Source organism: Spinacia oleracea, chromosome 4 (genome assembly GCF_020520425.1).
Source record: "Spinacia oleracea cultivar Varoflay chromosome 4, BTI_SOV_V1, whole genome shotgun sequence".
Taxonomy (NCBI): domain Eukaryota; kingdom Viridiplantae; phylum Streptophyta; class Magnoliopsida; order Caryophyllales; family Amaranthaceae; genus Spinacia; species Spinacia oleracea.
In genome coordinates this window covers 105,856,996-105,879,693 of record NC_079490.1, presented here as the reverse complement: position 1 = coordinate 105,879,693, position 22,698 = coordinate 105,856,996, and the positions used below count along the sequence as shown (strand labels likewise).

Genomic DNA, 22,698 nt, shown 5'->3' with positions numbered 1-22,698 from the left:
TAATTATAATTAATGAACGAAATTAATTTTAAAACTTCATAACAATTATACACAACCAGTAGGAAAATCCACAATGTATTATACATTCATTAGCAATCATAATTAAATTTGAAAGCCAATTTTATTCACAATTTCATTAATTCGAAACGAAAAAGCCTAAAAAAGTCCGATTTAGAGACAGAGATTCAAAATTCTGGGAAGGAGGGCCACTAAGAGCGTTTCTTTGAATGCTTTTCCACCCACAATACACTCAGAAAAATTGGAAATCCGACACTTTTTGAAAAGAGCAAATTTTCACCTATTTATCCAATAATCCGAAAAAAAGTTAGAAAAAATGACCGAAAAATCGAGCACATAAATCATGGATAATACGTTAAAAATTACTTAAAAACATGCAGCTCATGATACCAGTGTTGGGATTTAATGCTATTCTAATTAACAAAAGCGGAAGACATCCCAGATCCAGAAATCCATGCAAAAGTGTAGATTAAACGAATACATATGTTAGATGCGTGTAATCCCACTAGCCTTATGAACACGAAAGAGAACTCCACTTGTAGTTCCTCTACATTAGTCCACCGACACGTTCAGATCCGCCTTGATTCTGATAGCTTAGATCTTCCACACGGATGTTTGCCTTTTTGGGAAATATCAATTTTGGAGGCACATGGAGAATTGCGGTTCTATCTGTGTCTAGGGTTTGATGATGATTTGTATGGAAAAAGGAATAGTGTAGCTCAATGAAATAACCCTCGAGGGTTATTGTAGGGGAATACAGTTAAACATAATAACATGTGCGGAAACAATCCCCAAAGTCAGGAAGCATGTATAAAGCACAGATTAAGCATACTTACGTTTGAACCGTGTTTTCCTCAGTAATCTGTCAATGAACACGAACTTAGAACTCCACTTGTCGTTCCTCTACTTGGTTCACCGATTCGATCAAATCCGTCTTGATAATCGTAGCTTAGACAATAGATCAAGAGTGTTTGCTTTTTGGGAAGAACTCAGTTTGGAGGCACAGAGAGAATTAGGGTTCTCTGAGTCTCTAGGATTTTGGGTGTAATTGAATTGTGTTAGGAAAACTTGGGTGTGTAGGTTTCTACAAACCGGCCAAGCCAATAAGGCCACGACCGGCCAGCAAGCCCACGCGACACATACACACGAGCACGCAACCAGCTGGGCCGTGGGCCGCGCGCTGCTGCTGCTGTGTTGTTGCCTTGGCCCGCGCGCGCACACTAGCTGCTCGGCCATGGGCCAACGCTGCTTCGCTTGCGTTTTCTTGCATGCCGAGCGCCCATGGGCCTTGAGTGCCTCGCGCATTCGGCTCGTGGGCTGCTCATCGTATTCGTGACTTAATATCGTTCCGGATATTATTTATCGTTTCGTATACAACGAATCACCGTCGTACGATAAGATTTATTCGTTTCGCCTAGCTTACGAATATTCGCGATACGATATACGATTCCGGTGCAAGGTCGTATCGTATAATACGTTTTCCAAAACTAATTCCCGAAAAGCTATTAAATGAATTTCCATTTCATTTAATCCGGTGATCTGTTACGTGTGATTGGTGTGACCTTGTAGGTTCAGTCAAGAGTAAGCTATGAGCTTAATATTCATTAGAACTCACTGATCGGAAGCATTGCTCCAGCTAGCTGTTCCGATCACTTGATCTCACTGAATTAATTGTTCGCAATTAATCTGAACCTTGGTATTAGACTTAATGCACCTTGGGTGAAGGACATATTTCCTTCAGTCTCCCACTTGTCATTCAGACAAGTGTGCATTCACATTCCTTTGTCACTTAGTGTTACTTACTGAACATAAGGTAAGATCCAAGCCATCCTTATTAGGTCCATAAGTGTTTCTCGGATTACAGAGCTCAACTGTGAAACTTTTACAGAAGGTTAAGCCTTAACCATTATGAGCACGACCATGCATTTTACAGTATCTAACTCTCCGAGAGGCCTTGTTACACAACAACACCATATCCTATCAAAGATAGGAGGAAAATCCATTCTTGCAATCTATGAACACTCACTTTGATTCATAGTACGCCCAATAACTGCTTTTATAGCCTCCTTTTACGGTGCGACGTTTAGCTAACATCAAAGCGAACTAATTCTCAAACGACCAGACATAATCACTCATGTTCTGAGGAACGGTTTCTAATCACCATTAATGATAACTACCTATGACATGACTTTAATCTCTTAAAGTGTTCTCATGGTCAATCCGATACAAGATCCAATAAATATTTTTGCAAAAGATTCTGACATCCAGTCACTCTAGTTCAAGAAACAGAACTTAGAAATCTACTTGCAATCTAATCTTCATTAGTCATTGGCCGTCTACCTTTCAATGACCTGGATTAGGGATCCTTTATGACTTCAATATTCAAGTTCACTTATGGGTGTTTCTTTGTCGAAGAATCCATCTTGACATCCCATTTGAATGATTTGAATCACATGGACTTATCATTTAATACTAAACCAAAATTAAATGAATATGAAATAATAAATTTCATAAATATGAAATGGTTAAACCAATTGTTTTAAACATAGATCTAACAGATGTTCTAAAACAATACTTAGAATATCAAAGCCATTCTCCAACATGCTTGATTCCCATGGTTGCTACATGTGCGTTGTGTTTCACTTGTGGCAACGGTTTAGTCAATGGATCCGCGACGTTTTCGTCAGTTCCAACCTTGCAAATCTCGATTTCTTTTCTTTCAACGATCTCTCGAAGTGTATGAAATCACCGCAGTACGTGCTTGGACTACTGGTGGCTCCTAGGCTCCTTTGCCTGGGCAATGGCTCCGCTATTGTTGCAATACAAAGCCACTGGTCCTTTAATGGAGGGGACAACCCCAAGTTCTCCGATGAACTTCCGAATCCAAACAACTTCCTTTGCTGCTTCTAACGGCAGCAATGTACTCAGCTACAGTTGTAGAATCCGCAATAGTGCTTTGCTTAGCACTTTTCCAGCTTACTGCTCCGTCGTTGAGGCAGAACACAAACCCAGACTGTGATCTGAAATCATCTTTGTCGGTTTAAAAGCTTGCGTCCGTATAGCCCTTAACAATCAACTCATCTGTACCACCATAAACAAGAAACTGATCCTTAGTCCTTTTCAGGTACTTTAGGATGTTCTTGGCAGCAGTTCAATTTGCCTCACCTGGTTCTGACTGGTACCTGCTCGTTGCACTGAGTGCGAACAAACATCCGGCCTTGTACAAATCATAGCATACATGATGGATCCAATAGTCGAAGCGTATGGAATTCCACTCATCTTTCTACGCTCATCAGATGTTCTAGGACACTGATTCTTGCTTAGATATGTGCCATGTGACATGGGTAGATGGCCTCTCTTGGCTTCCATCATATTGAACCTAGCCAACACTTTGTCAATGTAAGTGCTCTGACTTAGTCCAATCATCCTCTTCGATCTATCCCTATAGATCTTGATGCCCAATATGTATTGTGCCTCTCCTAAGTCCTTCATTGAGAAACACTTTCCAAGCCAAGTCTTTACAGACTCCAACATAGGAATGTCGCTTCCAATAAGCAGTATGTCATCAACATACAAGACTAGGAATGCAATTTTGCTCCCACTGACCTTCTTGTATACACAAGATTCGTCCTGATTCTTGATAAAGCCAAACTTATTGACTGCTTCATCAAATTGTTTATTCCAACTCCATGATGCCTACTTTAGTCCGTAGATGGACTTCTAAGCTTGCTTACCTTTCCTTGGTTCTTTTGATCGACAAAACCCTCCGGCTGCGTCATAAACACAGTCTTTTCAAGAACACCATTCAAGAAGGCAGTTTTGACATCCATTAATTTCCATATTTCATAGTCATGAAAAGCGGCAATCGCAAAGATTATCCGAATAGACTTAAGCATCGCGACTGGAGAAAAGGTTTCATCGTAGTCAACGCCGTGAACTTGCCTGTAACCTTTTCCTACCAATCTAGCCTTGTATATGTATACAATTCCATCTTTTTCTTTCTTCAATTTGAAGACCCATTTGCATCCGATAGGTGTAAACCCATCCGGCAAATCAACCAAATCCCAGACTTGATTTTCAGACATGGAGTCTATTTCAGATTTCATGGCCTCTAACCATTTAGTGGAGCTTGGGCTCGTCATAGCTTGCTTGTAAGTCATAGGTTCATCACTATCCAATATGAGAACGTCTAAGTTTTCAGTCAAGAGGACGCCTGTCCACTACTAGAAAAAAGGGTTATAGCAACGCCCTTTTATGCAACGGTTTTACTAGCGTTGCTATATCATAGCTATTGCAACAGTTAAACAATTATACATTTGAGTAAACTTTGAGTTTGGAAAACTGTTGCCATAGAAAAACTATAGCAAGGGTTGTAAATTTTGATTATTCTATTGCAACAGTTTTTATGTTTTTTATTTTTGATAAGTTATGGCAACGGTTTTGGTGAAGCATATGAAATATGTTAAAAATAAAATAAATAAATTAATAAAGGTACTAAGAGTTTCAATAGACCACATTTTTTTGGGGTTTCCCTCTCTTCTCACATTTTCACTATCCTGTTTTGCTCTCCCAAACCCGCCTTATTCCTTAAACACTATCTACAGTTCTACCTCTCTTCGTTCGGTTTCTTCTTCTTCGTCGTTCTCCTTCATCCTTTCCTTCATCGTTCTTTGGAGATTTACGTTTCTGAATTATTGATTGAGTCTTTGAATTGGAGATAAGAGAAATTGGTGAATCGTGTTTCTGAATTGGCGAGAAGAACAAGGTTGTTTGTAAATTTCTCTCCGAATTTCCTCATAAATTTAAGAACTTGCGCTGTTTAAATTATTAATCGATTAAAGTTGGATTTTTTGTGTGGTTTTTAGGCTTAATTAGAGTTTCTTAGTTAGGGAAATTCGTATGATTTTTCTTTCTGGTTTTTTTTATGCTTGTACGATTTAATTACAAAATTCTTTGTTGATTTCTAATTAAATTTTGGAGATCGGCCATGGGTTGTTTTGGATGAATTTAGTTCTGAACTTTTGTAGAATTGTTTGAACAATTATATTAAACTGGTTGAGATTGATTATCAGGGGCAGAGGTACCCTGTGCCATCGTGTGTCACGTGACACAAGATTATTTTGAAAAAAATTAATCAAACCCACGGGAAAGCAGTAAGAGTTTAGAAACCTAAACATTTTCACGCAAACCCCTCTACAAATCTTTGGCTCTTGAATTATCGTCGGCCGTCGCCCAACTCCCAACCGTTGTCTCCTTGTCGGAGTGACCCAGCACCGTTCCACCGCCGACCGCTGGTCACCCACGATCCACAAAGAAACAAAGTTACGAGCCAGGGTCACTCAAAGAAACAGCAGCGAAGCAACCAACCAGTTTTGAAGCCGTCGTCGGCTCGTGGCCCTCGCTTCTCCGCCACCGCGCCACTGGTCGACTCGCCGCTTCTCGCTGACTCGTCGTTCCTCGCCGACTCGCCGTTGCAGGTACAAATACTTAATTTCTTTTTTGATTAAAGTTGAACAAATTCAGATTTGTTGTTGATTTGTTAGCAGAATGGTAGCAGGGACGGAGGTACCAAATTCAGAAAATAGTTGATATGTTGTTGATATTTTAATTTAATTACTTGAAAAAATTCAGAAAATACTTAATTTCTTTTTGGTATATTGTTGATTTGTTATTGAAATTGTTGCAGGATGTTAGGGTTTAATTTAATTACTTGCTAATTTATTATTGTTGTTAGTTTGTGATGGACTGAAAATATGAAATTGTTAGCAGAATGCTGCTCAAAGTTAAAAAGAGTTTTAGGTTTATGTATTTTCTGAGTATTTCTGCTGCTTGAGCCTTGTTGAGTTGTTGTACCATTATTCTGTGTTATTATTAGTTGTTATTCTGTTAGTGTGAATGCGTGTGATTATAATTGTGAGCAGGACTTAAGTGATAACAAACTATGAAGAGGGCCCTTGTCCTTGTATGAGTTGCAGTTTGACATCTGCAACCTCTTCTATAGAAAACTATGCGATGCACCTGCTTGGTATTGGGTTGAATGGAAAGGCATGAGCTGCATTCTAGAATTGAATGTTAGCCTAGACTTCTTCCAACAGTAAACCTGTAATGCTTCCTGCATTTGATTAAAGGTTCATTCTGATCCTTCCCTGCTATATTTGAGTTTGGAGAGCAGAGTCACAAGCCTACAGTCACTACCCTCTTTTCATTAGCTGAGAATAATTTAACCATTATTTTAGCCCTCATCCCCCTGGCTTCCCCAAATCACATTTGCACATCAACAACGAGTTAGTACTAGTTTTTTAGGTTATTGGTGCATCCTGAACAACTTTTAATCCGATCTAAACAACCTAAGGGATTATCAGAGAGGATCATGTATGTTTGCACTTTAAACGAAATATGTATGTTTTGTTTGCTCGTCTTAACTTTATGTTCGTTTGCTTATGTATGTTTTGTTTGCTCGTCTTAACTGTAGCACTTTATGTTTGTTTGCTTATGTATGTTCTTGCACTTTATGTTCGTTTGCTTATGTATGTTTTGTTTTCTTTTTTACTATTATTGGTGGAGGCTCTCTCAACTATGAATTTCTGTTTCTTTTTCCGGGGATTGGGGGGGGGGGGTCTCTTCTTAGGCATTTTGAATAATTTATATTACCATTTTGTTAGTGTCTTATTAGTGGGGGTAGAGGTTTGGAGAGGTTCGGAGAGGTTTGCACATTCATCAATTTTCTTCAAATATAGTATATTATTTCTGAGATGTAGTTTTAAAATTAAGAAAAATCAAACAACAAACTTAGGTTATTGGAGCAACTAGGGCCTTTTACATAGCTTAAGCAAACTGACTAACATAGATAGGAGGTCAACTTTTGTTCAAAGATGAGTTGAAATGCAGAATACCTAAATTTATAAGATTTAAGGGATATTAAAGATGGGTAGGCTTTGAACTACAGATCTACCTTGAAGTCCAATCTGAAGACAAAGTGACTGTAAGAAACTTTGCCTGAGAAGACTCCACAACTAGACCAAAAAAGAACATAGATACACCCAATCATAGATGATTTGGGTACAATTTATGGGATGATGCAGGTACAGTGTGTAGACGACTCTCATGGATACTCTTAATTGATTAAGCTATTAAAACAATGGCTTTTAGTGGAGTTTTGTATCTGACAGACTGACATGATCTGATAGCTGAAGTAGACATAGGAAAGTTCTAGTGTGACCAAGAGTCTTGTTTATAGTAGAGATTTCTATGTAGATTATTTTAGTTGAAACACCAAAATAGTGTTGTTTGATACAAAGATATGTGATCTGGTTTTGGTTTTATCAATAGAGAGGCAATAATAGGCAGAACTTCATTTTTAGTAATGAATATACAAGCAGAGTGAAGATTCAAAGTTATTTCCGAAGATTAATTGACACTGTAACCAAATACTAGAATAACTTTTGTAGACACATTACTAATTTCGACGGTTCATTATGTATTTATGATATACCATGTTTGTCATTTTCGTCCAAAATTCAAGTGTTTAAGTCTCAGGTTGTATGGGTAAAATCAACACTTAATATATTTTTCATTAGTTAGAAGTATTAGATTGATTGTGTTTAGCCTTTAGAGACTTGTTGTTCAGTTCTGTTCTGATCTGCTTTGCTGTTCAGTTCCGTTTTGATCTGCTTTGCTATTCAGTTCAGTTTTGATCTTCTTTGTTGTTCAATTCAGTTCTGATCTTCTTTGATGTTCAGTTCAGTTCTGATTGGTTGCTTTTTCAGTTCCGTTTTGATGCGCTTTGCTCGTTTGTGTTTCTTTCAGTGCAACTGTGTTGTGTGGTTTTCAGCTGTTGTTTTGCAGAATTGATCATATTATTTCATTTTAATTACATGCATTAATTTCTTATTGTATTGACAATTATTTTTCTGTTTTCAGGATGGTAGATAGAAGGAGAATGGTAGATAAAAGGATTACATGAAGGGCATAGATTGAAGTTCGTTTGGACTGATTTGGACAAATAAATTAAATACTAGATAGATTTTAGATTGCTTAAACTATAAGTTCTTTTTGGAGATTCATTAATTTTCTTAATTGATGTATTTATATTATAACAATGGTTTTTGTTATTAGAATGATTGTTATGGATATTTTATTTTAATAATGAGTAAAACTTAATTCAAAATAAATGTTTTCTATTTGTGGTAGTTAGTTTATTTGGTATAATATTTTCATTTTAATGAGGTATTAAATAAACACGTATTGAACTGTTGCTATAAGCTTACATTAAAGTGCCACAATAGTTGTATGAAGAAACGTTGCTACAGGATCACATAAAAATGTCGCAATAGTGTGGCAAGAAACGTTGTTATAGGCTCATGTAAAAGTGTCACAATAGGTATCAAGAAATGTTGCAATAGACTACAAAATTGTTGCAATATTAGAGCAATAAACGTTGCCATAGACTGTTGATAATGCTGCTTTAGATAATAAAAGTGTTAGCCTAGACACTAAAACTGTTGCTTAAAATCCTAAATAATTGTTACTAAAACTTAATAATTGTTGCCTTAGATATATTAAAATTGTTGGCAAAAGTTAAAAGTCATTGCCTAAGAAAAGTGTTGCTAATGATAACTATGGCAGCAGTTTTATAATGTTGTTGCCTAAGGCATAATAACTGTTACTATAGAGTTATAGCAGCGCCACCTATTGGCAACGCCATATAAACTGCTGCTATAGGTCAATGGCAACATTTAATGGATCTTTGCCAACACATTTAGGCCGTTGCTATAGCCCTAATTCCCGAAAAGCTATTAAATAAATTTTCGATTCATTTAATCCGGTGATCTGCTACGTGTCATTGGTGTGACCTTGTAGGTTCAGTCAAGAGTAAGCTGTGAGCTTAATATTCATTAGAACTCACTGATCGGAAGCATTGCTCCAGCTAGCTGTTCCGATCACTTGATCTCACTGAATTAATTGTTCGCAATTAATCTGAACCTTGGTATTAGACTTAATGCACCTTGGGTGAATGACATATTTCCTTCAGTCTTCCAATTGTCATTCAGACATGTGTGCATTCACATTCCTTTGTCACTTAGTGTTACTTACTGAACATAAGGTAAGATCCAAGCCATCGTTATTAGGTCCAGAAGTGTTTCTCGGATTACAGAGCTTAACTGTGAAACTTTTACAGAAGGTTAAGCCTTAACCATTCTGAGCACGGCCATGCGTTTTACAGTATCTAACTCTCCGAGAGGCCTTGTTACACAACAACACCATATCCTATCAAAGATAGGAGGAAAATCCATTCTTGCAATCTATGAACACTCACTTTGATTCATAGTACGCCCAATAACTGCTTTTATAGCCTCCTTTTACGGTGCGACGTTTAGCTAACATCAAAGCGAACTAATTCTCAAACGACCAGACATAATCGGCATGTTCCGAGGAACGGTTTCTAATCACCATTAATGATAACTACCTATGACATGACTTTAATCTCTTAAAGTGTTCTCATGGTCAATCCGATACAAGATCCAATAAATATCTATGCAAAAGATTCTGACATCCAGTCACTCTAGTTCAAGAAACAGAACTAATAAATCTACTTGTAATCTAATCTTCATTAGTCATTGGTCGTCTACCTTTCAATGACCTGGATTAGGGATCCTTTATGCTTCAATATTCAAGTTCACTTGTTGGTGTTTCTTTGTCGAATTGAAGAATCCATCTTGACATCCCATTTGAATGATTTGAATCACATGGACTTATCATTTAATACTAAACCAAAATTAAATGAATATGAAATAATAAATTTCATAAATATGAAATTGTTAAACCAATTGTTTTAAACATAGATCTAACAGATGTTCTAAAACAATACTTAGAAAATCAAAGCCATTCTCCAACATGCTTGATTCCCATGGTTGCAAAATGTGCGTTGTGTTTCACTTGTGGCAACGGTTTAGTCAATGGATCCGCGACGTTTTCGTTAGTTCCAACCTTGCAAATCTCGATTTCTTTTCTTTCAACGATCTCTCGAAGTATATGAAATGACCGCAGTACGTGCTTGGACTTCTGGTAGCTCCTAGGCTCCTTTGCCTGGGCAATGGCTCCGCTATTGTCGCAATACAAAGCCACTGGTCCTTTAATGGAGGGGACAACCCCAAGTTCTCCGATGAACTTCTGAATCTAAACAGCTTCCTTTGCTGCTTCTGACGGCAGCAATGTACTCGGCTCAGTTGTAGAATCCGCAATAGTGCTTTGCTTAGCACTTTTCCAGCTTACTGCTCCGTCGTTGAGGCAAAACACAAACCCATACTGTGATCTTAAATGATCTCTGTCGGCTTGAAAGCTTGCGTCCGTATAGCCCTTAACAATCAACTCATCTATACCACCATAAACTAGAAACTGATCCTTAGTCCTTTTCAGGTACTTTAGGATGTTCTTGGCAGCAGTCCAATTTGCCTCACCTGGTTCTGACTGGTACCTGCTCGTTGCACTGAGTACGAACAAACATCCGGCCTTGTACAAATCATAGCATACATGATGGATCCAATAGCCGAAGCGTATGGAATTCCACTCATCTTTCTACGCTCATCAGATGTTCTAGGACACTGATTCTTGCTTAGATATTTGTCATGTGGCATGGATAGATGGCCTCTCTTGGCTACCATCATATTGAACCTATCCAGCACTTTGTCAATGTAAGTGCTCTGACTTAGTCCAATCATCCTCTTCGATCTATCACTATAGATCTTGATGCCCAATATGTACTGTGCCTCTCCTAAGTCCTTCATTGAGAAACACTTTCCAAGCCAAGTCTTTACAGACTTCAACATAGGAATGTCGCTTCCAATAAGCAGTATGTCATCAACATACAAGACTAGGAATGCAATTTTGCTCCCACTGACCTTCTTGTATACACAAGATTCGTCCTGATTCTTGATAAAGCCAAACTTATTGACTGCTTCATCAAATCGTTTTTTCCAACTCCTTGATGCCTACTTTAGTCCGTAGATGGACTTCTAAGATTGCATACCTTTCCTTGGTTCTTTTGATCGAAAAAACCCTCCGGCTGCGTCATAAACACAGTCTTTTCAAGAACACCATTTAAAAAGGCAGTTTTGACATCCATTAATTGCCATATTTCATAGTCATGAAAAGCGGCAATCGCACGGATTATCCGAATAGACTTAAGCATCGCGACTGGAGAAAAGGTTTCATCGTAGTCAACGCCGTGAACTTGCCTGTAACCTTTTGCTACCAATCTAGCCTTGTATATGTATACAATTCCATCTTTGTCTTTCTTCAATTTGAAGACCCATTTGCATCCGATAGGTGTAAACCCATCCGGAAAATCAACCAAATCCCAGACTTGATTTTCAAACATGGAGTCTATTTCAGATTTCATGGCCTTTAACCATTTAGTGGAGCTTGGGCTCTTCATAGCTTGCTTGTAAGTCATAGGTTCATCACTATCCAATATGAGAACGTCTAAGTTTTCAGTCAAGAGGACGCCTGTCCATCTGTTCGGCTGAAATATAGTTCTACTTGACTTACGAGGGGCAACAACATTTTGAGGAACTATTCCCACTGGCTCTTCTAAAGACCTTGGAGGTTCATCAACCTGAACTGCTTCTAAAGAGTTCTTAGTTCATTGTTCGTCTCGAATCTCTTCGAGGTCTATTATTCTCCCACTTGTCAATTTGGAAATATGATTTCTTTCCAAAAAGACACCGTCACGAGCAACGAAAACCTTGTTGTCTGACTTGTTGTAGAAATAATACCCCTTTGTTTCTTTTGGATACCCAACGAAGAAACATTTGTCAGATTTTGGTTCGAGCTTGTCGGAAATTAATTTCTTGACATATGCTTCGCAACCCCAGATCTTCACAAAAGACAACTTTGGAAGTTTCCCAGTCCATAATTCGTATGGAGCCTTTTCACAGCTTTTGACGGAGCACGATTCAGTGTGAGTGCTGCAGTTTGCAACGCATGTCCCCAAAATTGTAAAGGAAGTTCGGCTTGATTCATCATTGACCTGACCATATCGAGTAAGGTCCTCTTTCTCCGTTCCGACACTCCATTCCATTGAGGTGTCACCGGTGCAGTCAATTCAGAAAGAATACCGCATTCTTTTAGATGGTCATCAAACTCGTGGCTAAAATATTCACCTCCTCGATCCGATCTTAGAGCTTTGATTTTCTTGCCATGTTGATTCTCTACTTCATTTTGAAATTCTCGCAATTTCTCAAACGATTCAGACTTGTGTTTCATTAAGTAAATATAGCCATATCTACTGAAATCGTCCGTAAACGTTATGAAATAGTTGAACTCACCTCTAGCTTTCGTACTCATAGGCCCACATATGTCCGTATGTATTAGCCCTAGTAGTCCGCTTGCTCTTTCTCCCACCTTTGAGAAAGGTTGATTTGTCAGTTTGCCAAGTAAACAAGATTCGCATTGATCAATCTTCTCTAACTCGAATGATTCTAGAATTCCCTTCCATTAAAGTAATTCCATGCGCTTTGTGTTTATTTTGCCTAATCGACAATGCCACAGAAATGTGAGATCTGAATCACCAGTTTTAGCCTTTTTAGTATTTATGTTAAATGTGTTTGCCCGTATCTAGCACATATAGACCATTTTCTTGTTGTGCTGAACCATAAAATATTCCATTCAAAGAAAAAGAACAACTATTGTCTTTAAATTGAAAACTAAAACCTTTAGAATCCAAACTTGAAACGGAAATAATGTTTCTGGTGATACAAGGAACATAGTAACAGTTTTCTTGTTCCAAAACAAAACCACTAGGCAAAGAAAGAAAATAAGATCATACGGCTAATGCAGCAATCCGTGCTCCATTTTCCACTCGTAGATCCATCTCGCCTTTATCAAGCTTTCTACTTCTCCTTAGTCCCTGCGAATTGGAACATAAGTGTGAGCCACAACCAGTGTCTAATACCCAAGAAGTAGAATTAGCAAGATTACAATGTATAACATACATACCTGAAGGAGAAGCAACGTTTCCGTCCTTCTTCTTTTCCTTTAGTTTGGGGCAATCTCGCTTATAATGACCAATTTCATTATAATTGAAGCATTGCGATGTAGATGGAGAACGATCCTTCTTCATGTTCTTCTTAGAGGGCGCCACTTGCCTTCCTGAAGTAGATGGAGATGCACCCTTGCTTTGGATCTTCCCCGGAACCTTTTTCTGATTTTCTTACTCTTTACTTTTAGCGATGCTTGCTTATCACTTACAAAGTCCAATTGAACTCCTTTTTAAAAAAAAAATGTATTCATATTATTTTTATTTATTTGTTTGAATAATAAATAATAAAAAAAATAAAAATGTCCAAAGTATCACTTTAACTTGGAAAAATAATTTGATTTCGAACGTAAATAAGGAATATCGTATACTTTCAAACAAGGTAAAATGAAATCGGCCCCCCAAAAAAAAGTACCAATTTTTTTTAACACTATAATACGTAGAATCTCGATTTTTAAGAAATTTATTTTAAATAACTAGATAGTTAGGCGCCTAAATTTTTTTTTTTTTTTTAGTAAAACCTTAGCTCTGATACCACTTTGTAACACCCCGACAATTCTCTCTTTTCTAAAATAATCTTTTAATATAAAACGTAGAGAATTATCAAGGCATTATCGCCCGTGTGAAAACGTAACGGCTTATTCAGAATTTTGCAGCGGAAAACATAAAACTAACTTTAGGTTTATAAATAATCGATTACAGATTTAGTCCAAAACCCATTTAACTGAAATAAGGAAATACGAATAGTACGACAAATTTCAAATTTAAGTTAACAAACCAAATCACTTAATAAAGCAAATCTAACTACAAGCTCTCTAATCCCGATCCCCAATGATGCATCATCTTCAAACCTGCAGATGGACAATGCTTATTGATCCTTAGAGACTGCTCACCAAGATTGGGTCATCACAGGATCAATAAGGCATAGCCATGATCAACATGCACAAGCAAAAGCACGTAATCAGCAAAGCTGAGTACTACATACTAAATCAATAATAATCCTAACATGATTCTATTAAACGAACAATCCTAACATGGTACTAAATAAAACATAAGCAAGGATAATCAAGATATATTGACTTGAAGACCATGTTTGACTGAACTAGACTTTTGTATCATTAACATTATTTAAATTGAAATAGTCAATGGACTGAGTTGTCTACTAGAAACTTCTTCTTCTTCACTAAGGAAGACGAGGTACGGGCGCGACTCCGTAAACCCCAATGACCTGCGATATCGAGGGACTTTTAAATAAAAAATAGAACCGGTGATCAATCCGGCCCCAGAAAAAGCCATAGGCGACCCATGACCCCAACTCCTGATTGTCCGTCACTTTAGACGTGCACAGTCTAAAGCTATTGCTACTCAGTTTCACTTTACATGACTTAACTTTTAATACTTGGTTATGACTCGTCAAACATAAATATTATATTCAACAAGTAAACACAACTTCTTTTATCTTTGAATTAAACAAGTGATCACAGAGATGCCACACAAGACTTATTCCAATTAATTCAACCTTTCCTTTAATACTGATACAACCCCTCTATATGGGTATAAGGTTTCAACTTACTAAACAAGGTCCTCGGCCCTTATAAAGTAGTGAAAAGCTAAAAGGGAACAATGAACAATCGATCTGAATCAATATATATAATAATCTAATGTTCCCAACCAACATGTTCGCATCAATCATCCATACCAACATGCTACAATTCTCATAACGAAATATATATGCTTAACATGTCCATCCAACAATATTAAACATGCACCTTCAACATAACCTAGTTCATCAACAATTTCAACATAACCAAGTTCCTCAATCGTTTCAACATAACGAAGTTCATAAATCATTTCAATATGGTTTCAACAAATCACACACATTCCAAGCACACAATGTATGTACGTACCTTGTGTAAACAAACCGATAGGCCACTTTAACGAATTCAAAAATCGCCTACAAAGAATTCTCCGCCTAAAAACAACCAATAAAATTCCCCAATTAATATCCAACAATTTACAGCAATACTAAAGTATTCTAAATACATCCCAAACATATTTTGAACCATCCCAAATATCGAAACTTAACTAAATAACCTCCAAGCATAATAACTATTAAACTAATGATCCCAAAACGTTCTAAACTCCAATAAAACATTCCTTTTAAAATTTCCAGCAATATAAAATAATTTCAAACGTCCACAAAACATAATCAACGTTCTTAAGATCAGAAAAATAATAGCTTTAATAATATATAGTCATTCTATTATGATTTTAGAATATTAAAACCTTAAAAATCCATGCTTTAATAATTAAATTCCTTATTTCAATTCGATTACATAATCTGAAAATTAAATTTATTATTTAAACATAATATATAATCTGAAAATATAATTTAATCATAATAACTTATAATTTACATTCAATAATCCTGAATTAAATCACTAAACTAATTAAAACCCTAACTTATATATTAATCAACCAAAACTGAAAATAATTAATTAATAACATCAACACCAAATCTGAAATTTATAATTTAACTATAAAGATTAATAATTTAATTTCAAGAAACATAATTTCAAATCAATAAACTTAATTAAGAGATTTAAATAACTTAGGGTTTAAGAAACAACCAAAAGGAGGAGAGGGGAGGTGCTGGCCGGCGGGTAGGGCAGCGCGACGGAGCGGATCGACTGGGCGGCAGTGCGACGGCTGTCGTCGTGATGCTGGGTGGTGGTGAGACTCGCGGAGAACTGTGTGAAACAGAAAGGCAATTGAGGAGGAGAGCAAGAAATAGTAGCGTGAGAAAAGAACGAGCAAGAGGAGAAGGGACTACCGTGAGCGGCGACGGCGGTGGTCCGGCTTGTAGTGGCGGCGGCCGGCGGCTGAGGCTGGAGCGGTTGCTGGCGGTGACAGGGCGTGGCTTGCGGTGTTGCTGCGCAAAAACGAAGGGCTGAGAGGAAGGACGAAAACAGAGAGGGAGGAAGAGACGACGGAGGAGATGAGGAGGGGTTGGCTTACTGGCGGCGCGGGCGGACGGCGGTGGTCGCCGGCGAGGGTTCAGGGTGGCGGCTGAACAGTAGCAACAAGAAGGCTTGAGAGGGTTTTGTGGTTCACGTGAATAGGGAGAAAAGTTTTGTTGATTTTGTTTTTTTTGGTTTTTACGTGAATTGAAATAGGAGAGTGGAGGAGAGTTGTGGGTTTGATATTTTGGGCTTTACCAAATTGGGCTAGACTTAGGATATTAGTTTTTAGTGTTTGAATAAAAAACCGGTTCGAATTGTTTTTCCTAATTCAATGAGTTTTCCTAATTCAAATTCTTTTCGACATAAAATTCTAAAATTATTCTTGATTGCACAAACCGTTAAAATATTTAGAATATATTTTAAAACAATTAAATATACATTAAATATATGAATATAATAAAGTTCAAGAAAATCGTTAAATATTTAGAACGTACTTAAAATAAAATAAATATACGTTAATTATATATTTATTACTAAAATTCATAAATTCTATTTAAATATAGATAATATACGTTAAAATATATTAATAAAATTTATAAATTTACGGGGGATTACATTCGTCCTGATTCTTGATGAAGCCAAACTTATTGACTGCTTCATCAAATCGTTTATTCCAACTCCTTGATGCCTGCTTTAGTCCATAGATGGACTTCTTAAGCTTGCATACCTTTCCTTGGTTCTTTTGATCGACAAAACCCTCCAGCTGTGTCATGAACACAGTCTCTTCATGAACACCGTTCAAGAAGGAGGTTTTGACATCCATTTGCCATATTTCATAGTCATGAAACGCGCCAATCGCAAGGATTACCCGAGTAGACTTAAGCATCGCGACTGGAGAAAAGGTTTCATCGTAGTCAACGTCGTGAACTTGCCTGTAACCTTTTGCTACCAATCTAGCCTTGTATATGTATACAATTCCATCTTTGTCTTTCTTCAATTTGAAGACCCATTTGCATCCTATAGGTGTGAACCCATCCGGCAAATCAACCAAATCCCAGACTTGATTTTCAGACATGGAGTCTATTTCAGATTTTATGGCCTCTAACCATTTAGTGGAGCTTGGGCTCGTCATAGCTTGCTTGTAAGTCATAGGTTCATCACTATCCAATATGAGAACGTCTAAGTTTTCAGTCAAGAGGACGCCTGTCCATCTATCCGGCTGAAAAATAGTTCTATTTGACCTACGAGGGGCAACAACGTTTTGAGGAACTACTCCCACTGGCTCTTCTAAAGACCTTGGAGGTTCATCAACCTGAACTGCTTCTAAAGAGTTCTTAGTTCGTTGTTCGTCTCGAATCTCTTCGAGGTCTATTATTCTCCCACTTGTCAATTTGGAAATATGATTTCTTTCCAAAAAGACACCGTCACGAGCAACGAAAACCTTGTTGTCGGACTTGTTGTAGAAATAATACCCCTTTGTTTCTTTTGGATGCCCAACGAAGAAACATTTGTCAGATTTTGGTTCGAGCTTGTCGGAAATTAATCGCTTGACATATGCTTCGCAACCCCAAATCTTCAGAAAAGACAACTTTGGAAGTTTCCCAGTCCATAATTCGTATGGAGTCTTTTCACAGCTTTTGACGGAGCACGATTCAGTGTGAGTGCTGCAATTTGCAATGCATGTCCCCAGAATTGTAAAGGAAGTTCGGCTTGACCCATCATTGACCTGACCATATCGAGTAAGGTCCTCTTTCTCCGTTCCGACACTCCATTCCATTGAGGTGTCACTGGAGCAGTCAATTCAGAAAGAATACCGCATTCTTTTAGATGGTCATCAAACTCGTGGCTAAGATATTCACCTCCTCGATCCGATCTTAGATCTTTGATTTTCTTGCCATGTTGATGTTAGGTTATGATACATATGACATTACATAGATCATGCGGAAACAACCATTAACCCAGGAAACATATTATTTACACATAATCATTTAGCATAGTTTAGATGCATACTCTTTGTTGCGTGCCTTCCCTAGCTGCGCCCGAACCGAACAAGAACAAGTCTTTTAGGACTCCAAGTGTCGTCCCTCCGTAGAAAGTCCACAGCACGTCCGGATCCGCCTTAAGATTGACCAACTAGAATCGCCCTTAAGGTACTCAGAAAATTCGGCACTTTTGGGGCAAGATGGGTGTTTGAATTTTCTCTCAAAAACTCACTTTTGAATACTTTGAAACTTGTATGTATAAATTATGACCCCTAGGCCTTTATTTATAGAGTTATGGAAAAGGAATCGTAATCCTAGTAGGATGCGAATTAATTGGAATTAGAATTCTACATGAATTCTACTTAATCAATTTATCCAATAGGAATAGACATTTAATCATACACTGACTCTTGCAGATTCAGGAATCTCGCATGAGCTCAAACTCACACACACACGGCAGCCACAAGGGCTGCCCACGCATGCGAGCAGCAGCCCACGCAGCGCGGCCCACGCATGCGTGGCCTTGTGCGCGCTGGGCTGTGGCGTGCGTGCTTGCTGGGCGATGGCCTGGCTTCGTGCTGGGCCTTCGTCCGGCAGGCCTCGTCCGATGCTAATTCGTACGATACGCTTCCGATTAAAATTCCATTTCCGGAATCTATTTCCGATACGAACAATATTCAATATTTCCGATTCCGGAATTAATTTCCGTTTCGAACAAATATTTAATATTTCCGTTTCCGGAATTATTTTCCGATTCCGGTAATATTTCCGATTCTGACAATATTTCCGTTTCCGGCAATATTTCCGATTCTGGTAATATTTTCCATTTCCAACAATATTTTCCGATACGTACCATGTTTCCGTTTCCGGCAACATCTACGACTTGGATAATATTCATATTTCCGATACGATCCATATTTCCGTTTCCGGCAATATCATCGTTTCCGGAGTATTCATTTCTTGCCTGTGACGATCTTAGCTCCCACTGAAACCAAGATCCGTCGGTTCCGAATATTCATAGATGGAGTATTTAATGCCATTAAATACTTGATCCGTTTACGTACTATTTGTGTGACCCTACGGGTTCAGTCAAGAGTAAGCTGTGGATTAATATCATTAATTCCACTTGAACTGAAGCGGCCTCTAGCTAGGCATTCAGCTCACTTGATCTCACTGAATTATTAACTTGTTAATTAATACTGAACCGCATTTATTAGACTTAACATAGAATGCATACTTGGACCAAGGGCATTATTTCCTTCAGTCTCCCACTTGTCCTTAGGGACAAGTGTGCATTTCCTAATTCCTTTGTCGCTCGATGCTTGCTCTTGAACATAAGGTAAGAGTTGTCATCCTTATTATGTCCAGAGGTGTTCCTCGGTTTCAGAGTTCAACTGATCAAATAAACAGATAATCATAGCCTATGATTCATCCGAGCACGGCCATGCATTTCACAGTTTCTAGCTCTCCGAGTGGCCTTGTACAACTTTTAAGCATCTCATCCCGATTTATGGGAGGACAATCCCAATCTTGCGATCTTGAGATTAGACTTCGTTTGATAGGTGATTACCTGAGCGTTGCCTTTATAGCCTCCTTTTACGGTGCGACGGTTGGTCAACGTCAAAGCAACCAGTTCTCAAACAAGTAATCTCAAATCACTCAGGTATTGAGGATTTAGTGTCTAATAATTTAATGAAATTTACTTATGACAGACTTTCATCTCTTACAGTAAAGTTTCATAGGTCTTGTCCGATACTAGTCTTCCCAAAGTAAGTATCTATGCAAATGATTATGACATTGCCATGTCCACATAGTTCAAGAAACAGAACTACTAGTCATCTTGCACTCTAATCGTCTAACGTTTTCTATGCGTCCAATTTTATAGAAAACTCCGATTAGGGACCATTTTCAACCTTTGACATTCAAGTTCACTTGATAGACATTTCTTAGTCACAGGACTGGTCCTGACAGTCTATCTTGAATATATCGTCAAATTTGAAGGGACTCATCATTTAATACTAAACCAAGATTAAATGGAATATGAAAATACATTTCATATATGATAAATGTTCAACCCCAATGTTTTATAACCATGGGCCTCAAACCCATCTTCTAAAACAATTCATGGAATTCAAAGCTATGCTTGATTTCCAGTGCTACAATGTGAGTGTTGCTTCTCACTTGTTGCATAGGTTTAGTTATCATGCTTTGCCAATCTTAACATCCTTTTCATCGAATGTTCTTTGAGATATGATGATAAGATCTTTTCGAGTTTGTTTATTATGTGATCTAGTCTTTCTTACTTCGATGGTGGTTTTACTCATTTTGCAATGAAGAACCATCAAGATAGCAGACGTTTTTCTTGCTTCAAGAGTGGTTCTACGCATTTTTCAATGAAGAACCATCAAGCCAGCAGATAGGTGATCTACCCAAGTTCAGTGAAGAACTTTAAACAACCCTGTTTTATTGCTTCTTAGGCAATAATTACTTTTACTTCAACTGTATAGGTTGCTAGTGATGCTTTGTTTGGATTTACCTATCCAGGCAGTTCATAGATATGTGGAAGATTCTCCAACTATATCTTGGAACATAGAAATTATTATTTTAATTTCCCACGCAACAACTCATGGTCTCCAACCCATGTTGCCATTTCAAAACACGATGCTCTATAGCTCGTCCTTATCAATGGTTAACTCCAAAGGGTCTTGCTTGATCCTTTGCCAGTGTTTATGCGTGTAGCATCAATATTTAGCATATCTTTATTTCCTTGAATCAAGAACTATTCCTATGTACCTTTTCAAGTACCATAAGTATTCTTGATCTCGATCTAGTTGATCTTCACTTAGATCAATAGAGATTGGTATATGTTCGTCATGGCTAAAGTCATACGATACGTTTTTGGCGATCCTCATATTATATCATACATGATAAATTCTTTTGCAGAATAATTCCCAATTGAATTCTATTCATGTAACTTTAGCTTATTCAATTTCAGCAGATACTGAATCCAGCTAAATTCTTCGACATATAATATAGGTTAAGAATCTCATTTAGACTCTTTGATGTTTAACTTAGTAAATGCTTATACATAGTTCAAACATTCTTTACTTAGATTTATTCACATGGGTCGAATATCTCCAATGGAGACTTTCGTGTTTGATTTAGTAAATGCCATTACTTAATCCAAAACAATATCATAAGATTTTTGTAAATAGATCTTAATACCCAGTATGTACTAAGTTTCGCCATGGTCCATCATTGATGAATAATTTCAAAATCTAAGTCATTAGCATTTGAATGTTATTTCACAATAGAGAGATATGTGTGTAATACACATAGGACCAATTAAGTTTTAAGTACTCCCACTAAACTTCTTATATATCTATAAGAATCATGTATATTTTATGAAACTAAAATACTTATTAGCTTCACTAAAATACAGTTCTAATTCCCAATTGCTTGCTTAAATCTGGACTTAGATTTCATAAGCTAGCTTTCCTTTTCAAGCATTTATTTGGATCCACAAATCCTATGACATACCATGTACATAGTTTATTCCAATATTTGATTGAGGAATACGTTTTGTCATCCAATTGCCATATGTACCAATATGCAATCATTGCTTGAATTATAGACTTAAGCATTACGATTTTGCATGAGGTTTCAACACAATCCATGCCATGAATTTGCTTGTAACCTTTGGCAACTAATCTAGCTTTGTGTGTGAACACAATTCCATGTTTGATGGTTTTTATCCTTAAAACAAACTTGCAACCAATAGGTGTGAAACTATTCTTGCAAATCAACAAAATTTCAATTTTGTCATCAAAACATTGAGTATGTTTTATGGCCTCTAACCATTTAAAACATTTGAGTCTATATATGGCCTCTAACCATTTTAGGGAATCTAGGTTTCGTCATAGCTTTCTTACAAGTCACAAACTCATTAATCTACATGATAATAGTTTGACTGCAAGTTGTAGGTTTCTTCACTATTTAATAGAAGAATCTCATAGTTTCATTGACCTGATCTCTATGTTTCTTTACTATCTAATAGAAGAATCTCATAGTTTCAGTGACTTGAATTCTATGCCTACTTGGGTATAGAACATCAAACATTAGAATATCAATAGTCTATGTAATCTGCAAGAGTCAGTGTATGATTAAATGTCTATTCCTATTGGATAAATTGATTAAGTAGAATTCATGTAGAATTCTAATTCCAATTAATTCGCATCCTACTAGGATTACGATTCCTTTTCCATAACTCTATAAATAAAGGCCTAGGGGTCATAATTTATACATACAAGTTTCAAAGTATTCAAAAGTGAGTTTTTGAGAGAAAATTCAAACACCCATCTTGCCCCAAAAGTGCCGAATTTTCTGAGCACCTTAAGGGCGATTCTAGTTGGTCAATCTTAAGGCGGATCCGGACGTGCTGTGGACTTTCTACGGAGGGACGACACTTGGAGTCCTAAAAGACTTGTTCTTGTTCGGTTCGGGCGCAGCTAGGGAAGGCACGCAACAAAGAGTATGCATCTAAACTATGCTAAATGATTATGTGTAAATAATATGTTTCCTGGGTTAATGGTTGTTTCCGCATGATCTATGTAATGTCATATGTATCATAACCTAACAGTGGTATCAGAGCATTAACAGTGGTATCAGGACCAAGGGCATTATTTCCCATCCGTTTTGC

General features: G+C 37.4%; 2 long non-coding RNA genes across 2 annotated transcripts; one reads left to right on the top strand and one right to left on the bottom strand.

Annotated features, from left to right (window-relative positions):
• The first annotated feature begins 4,768 nt into the window (after positions 1–4,768).
• On the top strand, positions 4,769–8,189 carry LOC110797595 (uncharacterized). Its single transcript, XR_002535876.2, has 3 exons — positions 4,769–4,783; positions 5,091–5,495; positions 7,939–8,189. It is a non-coding gene; the product is annotated as an uncharacterized lncRNA (long non-coding RNA).
• A 5,568-nt stretch (positions 8,190–13,757) lies between these two features.
• On the bottom strand, positions 13,758–16,201 carry LOC130459454 (uncharacterized). The gene is made up of 4 exons (XR_008918849.1): positions 15,888–16,201; positions 15,685–15,804; positions 14,962–15,026; positions 13,758–13,939 (listed from the first exon to the last, which is right to left on the bottom strand). It is a non-coding gene; the product is annotated as an uncharacterized lncRNA (long non-coding RNA).
• Between the last annotated feature and the right edge of the window lie 6,497 nt (positions 16,202–22,698).